Below are 7,912 nucleotides of genomic sequence, written 5' to 3'. Positions count from 1 at the left end.
ATCCCAAATTGGGCCAGTAAACTGTGGACAGCTGTGTTGTAGCACCTGCCTTCTCTAGACCTAGCTGGATACTGTGAACTTCACAGCTGCCCCCAAGGATACAGTGCTTTGTGTTTTAAACTGATTCCCATGAAGCCTCTCCTTTCTGGGTATTTCCACTTTTGAGGTACAGCATGGAAATTGAGACTTCTATCCTCCCTGGGCTTGAGAAATCCAACCCTGCCCCTGGCCTGGCTTCTCGGCCTGTGAGGGGGAAGGTGAAATCACCTTTTCCTTCAATCATGAGTATTTATTGAATCTCATCTTAGTGTAGGTCCCCTCTCTTGTAGCAGACCCTGAGACAAGAATTCAAGTGTAAGTAGTTTACGTGGGAGGCGGTCCCAGGAAACACTAGCAGGGAGTTGTGGAGGTGACACAGAAGGGTAGGCAGCCTTATGGAGCAAGTTATCACCGTGGGCGACTAGAGCTCAAGTCCAGTGGGAAACTCTGGGAGCTGATGTACAAGACTCAGAGTTGACTTATGGATGGGGAGGGAGTTGAGTTATATATCCACCTGCCTCTAAGCATCACTGGTGGAGGGCTGCCAGCGGTTAACCACCCAGACTGTCCAATCTACTGTGTCTGAGGCCAGGGTGGCTTTCTGCTGTTTGGGAGGACACCCTCTGGTGTGAGATGAAGATACTGGAAGTTGGAAGTAGAGCGAGCTCACATTGCAGTGGTACCACCTTAGGGGCGGTAATTCAAAGGCTTGTTATTCCAGCTATGAGGAAGGCACTGAAGTAAGTGCTGTAGAAAAGCTTAGTTACTTCAGTCAATACATGAAGCAGAGCAGCTGTGTGTTGCTGACTGTATGCTTAGAATGATGCCAAGTGCTGTAGGGGATGCAACAGAAACAGGAAGTATGACGTCCCACTGATTTGAGGGGCTTACAGAATAGGGAAGATAACCTTGCTTCTACCATGCAACACGGGCAAATGGACAAAATATAAATAATGCATTGGCATTAGGGGAGGATTGGAATTCTTGGGAAAGGCTTCATGGAGAAGGTAGGAAATAAAGGAAGGATAGTGTTTGTAGAAACAAAGCCAAAGCCTGTATCATCTGAGGACCAATGAAACAGATGGCATGGAGATGGAGTTAGCCTAGCATGTTGATACGTGGTGAACAAGCCCATGAGACCGAGGTTGATGGAACATATTCAAGTGAGTGGGGATCTCTATGCTTCAGAGGGTAGGGCTGGGCCAACACTGAGATGTTTGAAGGCCAAACAAAAAAGTCTTGGCTTGTTATTGTCCTAAAGATATCAGTCATTGCCTTGAGCCTACAATCCCTCTTGAAAAAGCCCACCCATGCCCACAGTACTGTTGAAGAAGTGGCTGTGTTGGGGCAGGTGACCCTGCTTCCGAGGCAACATCTGATTGTCATGGAGCAGACACCTGCCCCAGGTGGGCTAATCAGATTCTGGTGTTTTGAATTTTTCCCCTGGCATTTGGACCTACGGCACTAAGAGACTGAATTAGTTTGTTCTCTGTAGAGACAGGGCAAGGGTTATGTTCCCTTAGTAAGCTGCAGCCATGTGCCAACACAGCACATTAGAGTAAAGCATCGTAGAAAATATTAACTGCAGCAAAAAAGATGAGTACAAGTGCTAGGAGAATCAGAGAAGAGAGACTATGTGGCCCCAACACGTTTAAGGTGACTTTCTAATTCCCCCAAGGCCACGGTGTACCTCTGGAATGTAAGTCTTTTGTATACTTTCCATCTAAGTTAATTTGAATGGGTTTCTCCTCCTTGGAAACAGAGGACCGTTAACTAAAACAAGATGGTAACCACTAACTTGCATATTTCCAATGCTCTGATTCTCAGTCCTCTGGGTTGAAGTCAGCTGGTGATTCCCAGAAGAAAGCCTTGTGACAAGAATCATGTTCAAATGGTTTATTCAGGAAGGGCTTCAGGAAGACGCTAAAGGAATGGGGGAAACTTGATGGGGAAGGGAAGGAAGCCAAGCTGGTGGTGAATTCACATCCATCAATGAGGTCTGCAGAGGGCGCTGCAGTGGAAGTCCCGCCTCAGGGCTCCTCCTTCTTCCCTCCTGCAACGGAGCCCCGCTTCCCCTCTCCCTTTACTGACCTGCGCTGTCGCGGGCAGGCAGAGGTAGATTAGGCAAGATCGTGGCCCTCCACTCGTGTACAGTCCGGTTGAGGGAGACAAACTTGCAAACACATATAGGCGACTAGAAAAATAGCTGCTGGTGGCGGAGAATAAGAAAATCTACACCCAAAAGGAAGTTCTCTGCAAACAGTGAATGATTTAACATGCATGGGCCGTACTCCCCCTCAAACATATTAGAATCACTCAGCAACATAAGCATGGTTGATTTCCTCCCAGGTACTATTTTTAAAAATCTCTTCCAGAAAACAGAAGTTTCTGGAAAATGACTGTTGAAGGAAAGTGGTTATAACCTGGCTGGAGCCCAGTTTATACTCCGCAGCCTTGACCCGAGAAAGAGAGTAGTATAAATATCAAACCCAACAGCTTGGTAATATTCCATTGTACATATGCACCACATCTCCTTATCCATTCGCCTGTCGATGGACACTTAGGTTGCTTCTATGTCCTGGCTATTTTAAATACACCTGCAATGAACACTGTGGTATATGTATCTTTTTGAATTATGGTTTTCTCAGGGTATATGCCCAGTAGTGGGATTGCTGGGTCATATGGTAGTTCTATTTTTAGTTTTTTATATATACACTACCTAGTGTAAAATAGATAGCTAGTGGGAAGCAGCTGCATAGCACAGGGAGGTCAGCTCGGTGCTTTGTGACCTCCTAGAGGGGTGGGATAGGAAGGGTGGGAGGGAGACGCAAGAGGGAGGGGATATGGGGATATATGTACACATATAGCTGATTCACTTTGTTATACAGCAGAAACGAACACAACATTGTAAAGCAACTATACTCCAATAAAGATGTTAAAAAAAAAAAAAAAGCAACTTGGTAAGACTGTTGTATGTTTTTCTTTTCCCCCTGAAAGTATGTTTACTCTTTCAGGGACTAGGAACTTAATTGTTAAGGTATGTTTGGTCCCGGAGTCGGGCTGCCAAGAAAACAGTGGGTATTTGCTTGCGAAAATTTTTTTTTTTTTTTTCCCAGTATGGTCTCTATTTAGTGCAGGGTTGGTGAACGTGTGGACCAGTATCCACAAGGCTTTCAGGAACCTTAAACTGATAAAGCACAGAGCTTCCTCTTTATTATGAGCAAATGATGTACCATATGATATCATTTCATATTTTATACATATAAGCAAGTGCTACATACTAGTAAGTGACTATATGAGGAATTAACTATTACCAAAATTTAGTATTTATACTATTTTTTTTTTTTTGGCTGTTCCTTGCGGCATGCAGGATCTTAGTTCCCTTACCAGGGATTGAACCCGTACCCCCTGCACTGGGATTGCAGAGTCTTACCACTGGACCGCCAGAGAAGTCCCTCATATGTTTTAAATAGCACGATATTGGAGTTTAATAAGAACAGTTAATTCAGGGTTCCAATGGAAGTTGGCTTCCGCTGAATTTTTCACAGCACTGGAAAACATGCACTGCTGCTGTGCACGGGCAGGGAGTACGAACTCCCACAAGGCTTGGTGGAAACACTGGTCAGTGCATCCCTAGGGGTGTTCTCTATGGTTTTTAATTGCTGTTATTCTTTGCTTCCTAATCATCAGTCATTGTTAGTTCAAATTTGTCTTCATCTACTTTCCTCCATAGTTGGTTAATTTTCTTATGTGGAAAAATGCTGTTTTAGTATGGGTTTCCCCAGTAGACTCTGAGATAAGGATGTGAATGCAAGTAGTTTATCTGGGGGACGATCCCAGGAACCACTGGAAGGCAAGTGGGGAAGGAGACAAGGAAGGAAAGAAAACCAATCAAAGGGTGTGCAAATGAGCAGAATTCCTGATGTGGGCAGCTGGGGCTCAGGCCTCTGGGGACTCTCGGGAGACTTTGCATAACATGCCTCAGTGTTGCCCCACCTGAGAGGCGAGGTTTGGGGTATTTATCTGACATTTTCCATTGGATGACTGTTGAGGGCTGCTTCTGGAGGCATTGATTCACAGATACCTCCAGCCTGCATGGTGGGTCATGCCCCTGCAGCCAGAGGAAGCCCTCCAGGAGAGTGGCAAGAGGTTTCTAAGAGGCTGTCAGTGAGGAGAAGAGTTGGAAGAGAGGACCAGCAGGAGCTGGGCAGGACACATGCTCTGACAGCATCTACCTGGGATGCAAATGTTCATGAACAGTATTAGGGGCCCATCAGTGTCTAATCACTTGAGTTTAGAACACACATGTGTTGCATTCAATGCACTATATAAGCCCCAATTGCTAAGTCGTCAGGGAGAACCTTATGTTAAGAATGCAATCTTAAAGTTGAAACCCAGAGGATGGGAAGAAGCCAGCCATGTGAAGAGGGGAGAGTGGTCCTGAAGTCTTCTGCATCAGTTTTCCCATTTAAATTCTGAGTCTAAACAAGGAAATTTAAATCCTTGATTGCTTGAAGAGTGATTCTTAGCAATCACATTCTTATTCAGAATAAAATTATTTTTAGCCATCTTGCAGGATAAACTTTCAAATTTTCTATTTGCTACCATTTCAACATCATGTTTCTCTCCTCTAGTCAATTTCTCTTTGTCCACCCACTAGTCTAATGGCCTAATCCCACTCTTTTTGCTGCATCTACTGCAAGAATGAAGACCATTCTCAAAATCAGACTGTCGACATTCCAGAAAATGTCGACATCACTCTGAAGGGATGCACAATTATTGAGAAGGGCCCAGAGGCACCCTGTGGAGGGACTTCAATCATATTAATGTAGAACTCAGTCTCCTTGGAAAGAAAAAGATGAGGCTCCGGGTTGACAAAGGGTGGGGAAATAGAAAGTAACTGGCAACGGTTCACACTATCTGTAGTCGTGTACAGAACATGGTCAAGGGTGTCACACTGGGCTTCCATTACAAGATGAGGTCTGTGTATGCTCACTTCCCCATCAACATCATTATTTAGGAGAATGGTTCTCTTGTTGAAGTCTGAAATTTGGGGAATGTGAAAAATATATCCACAGGGTTCAAATGAGGCCAGGCATTGCTTGTTTAGTATCTCAAGCCTAGAAAGATGAGTTCATTTTTGAAGGAAATGACATTGAACTTGTATCAAATTCAGCTGCTTTGATTCAGCAAGCCACAATACTTAAAAACAAGGATATCAGAAAATTTCTGGATGCTATCTCTGTTTCTGAAAAAGGAACAGTTCAACAGGCTGATGAATAAGACCTACGTTGTCCAGCTACAGAAGCAGCAAGATGCCAGATAATACTTCAGACTCATCTGTGATATTTTAAAGATGCAATAAAAGCTCTTGATTGGGGGAAAAATCCTAATCCCATTTTCACCGGCTGCTGCTTTGAGAGTTCCCATCTTCCATCCTAGATTTTTCTAATCTAGTTCCTTAGAAAAAAAGACATCTCATTGGAGACACAGAAAATTTCAGCCCCTTCTAAAGATGGTGGGAATGACAATCCAGATACCTGGGGTTGGACTTCTCAAATTTTTTGAGTTACCAACTTCCCAACTCTGTCTTGCCTCTCAGCTGAAAGGTAATTCCATATCTCTCGGACACTAGTCCTGAAGTTTGTCTTAGGATCTCAATATTCTGTAAGTAATTATGTGGCATTGAGAAGGACTTAAATGAGTTTATGATTTTTTTCTTGCTATGGAGTCACTGTCAAAATTGTCTGAGTCACATTTCTCTTCTTTGCAATGTAATACACTCCCAAGGGGCAAGGGGCTTCAACTTGAGCACATGCAGTAAGTAGTGCTAGAAAGAAGACTAAAAACTATAAAAAAAAAAAAAAAAAAAGAAGCCATTTCAGATCTCACTTCTTAACAGATTTCCTGAAATCTTATCAACGGAAACAGCATCACTTATCAATATGCAATGGCAGGGTCCCCTTAAATCATACTCCTCCATTGATGGCATGGCCCTTTTGAGGTGCCTCTGGTAGTTCTAACTTTTGAAAGAATCATTTTCTCCCATATGTATTTGGAGTTGTTGTCTTGTTTGCACATGATTGTATTCTATCTTCCAGAGATTTCTCACAATTTTTGTTCCTCTGATGGAAAACCTTATATTTTTCTGCACTATGATGGATTATTTTCATCAAGTTTTCTTTCATTGCACAGGCTGTATGATGGAAGTAGACACCTGTACTCAGTTTGTAATTTGATACAATTTTAAATAGCCCTTTATGTATGACCTATCTGTTTTTATATCCAGCAACACAAAGTTAGCTCTCAATTAAGGCTGAATGAATTAAAATTTTAAATCATTGCTTTGTAAGAAGATCCAACTTAATCATCCATATGCAAATTTTAAATATGTGTGTTGAAGGAATTCTAGGTATCTGGTTTCTGACCTTGTATCTTAAATCTTTTATCAACTTAGTTAAATTTGTTTATGTAGTGCTGAGTAGCAGGGAAGAAAAAGTACAGTAAGTCCCCTACATATGAATGAGTTCCATTCCGAGAGTGCTTTCATAAGTCCAATTTGTTCTTAAGTTCACCAAAGTTAGCCTAGGTACCCAACAAACACAATTGGCTATAAAGTACTGTACTGTAATAAGTTTATAATACTTTTCACACAAATAATACATAAAAAACAAACAAACACAAAATAGGTTTACGATACTTTTAACACAAATAATACATAAAAAACAAACACAAAAAATAAAACATTTTTAATCTTACAATACAGTACCTCGAAAAGTACAGTACAACAGCTGGCATACAGGGGCTGGCATCAAGTGAACAGGCAAGAAGAGTTACTCACTGGAGGAGGGAGAGGAGGTGGGAGATGGTAGAGTTGAAGGATCATCAGCAATAGGAGACGGAGTGTAAGCTGCAATTTCACTCATGCCTGATGTGGATGACACAGGTTCTGGTTCCTTGCTGGATTCAATTCTATCTACCCTCTTGAAGAAACGATCCAGTGATGTCTGGGTAGTAGCTCTTTTTTTTCCTCGTCATAGATGACACGGTAGAACTGGATTGCATTTCCTGCATCATGAATCTCTTTGGTTCTTCAGTTACTATAAGAATGAGTGACATCTACCATCTTTTCACCTCGATCCACTCTCTCAATTATTTTCACTTTTGTTTCCATCGTTATCGCTTAGTGCTTCTTAGCAGTACCAGCTACATCACCTCTGTTTTTACATTTGCTTCCGGACATCCTGGGCTTAAAATAAAGATACTGTACTATTGTACTTTATACAGTACTGTACAGTAAAGTAAACAAAAGCACAACCACTTGTAGAGGATGCACATATGTGACAATGTACACCAGACACGTGTATTAACTTACGTGTTTGGATATGTGAACGCACGTTCACATCTTTGGAAGTTCGCAACTTGAAGGTTCCTATGTAGGGGACTTACTGTAATATATAAGCATATCATCCCATGACTACAACAGAAAAATAAAACCATCCAAAGCTATAAACCAGTATTTTAATCTGCATATAAATCCTGCTTAAAACTTGTCCTCCAGTGTTTTTTTTTTCAGCCTTTAAGAAGAATACTTCTAGTGACAGCAAACTCATTATCCCCTCACGAAGCAATCCAAACCAGTTTCAGAAAGTTCTAATCATTAAAGGAAAAAAAAGTCTTCAGCAGCCAAATGATAGACAGGTGTAAACACTGTGCTAAAAAATTTGGATAGCTTTCAGTGTCAGTCACCTTGATTAGGAGAACTCTGCAAACCACATTAGCAATCCCAGTCGACAACAAAATTGATATTGAACCTCTACATACCTTGGCATTTGTAAGTCCTCATCCCCTATCTAACATTTGTTTATTCAGC

The 7,912-nt window shown here is 41.9% G+C and overlaps 1 pseudogene; it reads left to right on the top strand.

The window, feature by feature from the left end:
- Positions 1-1,147: 1,147 nt before the first annotated feature.
- LOC132349848 (large ribosomal subunit protein uL6-like) lies at positions 1,148-5,322 on the top strand (annotated as a pseudogene).
- Positions 5,323-7,912: the final 2,590 nt, after the last annotated feature.

This window comes from Balaenoptera ricei, chromosome 15 (assembly GCF_028023285.1).
Source record: "Balaenoptera ricei isolate mBalRic1 chromosome 15, mBalRic1.hap2, whole genome shotgun sequence".
NCBI classification, from domain to species: Eukaryota; Metazoa; Chordata; class Mammalia; order Artiodactyla; family Balaenopteridae; genus Balaenoptera; species Balaenoptera ricei.
The sequence above is the reverse complement of the archived record's forward strand: the minus strand, read 5'-3'. Positions and strand labels throughout refer to the sequence as shown.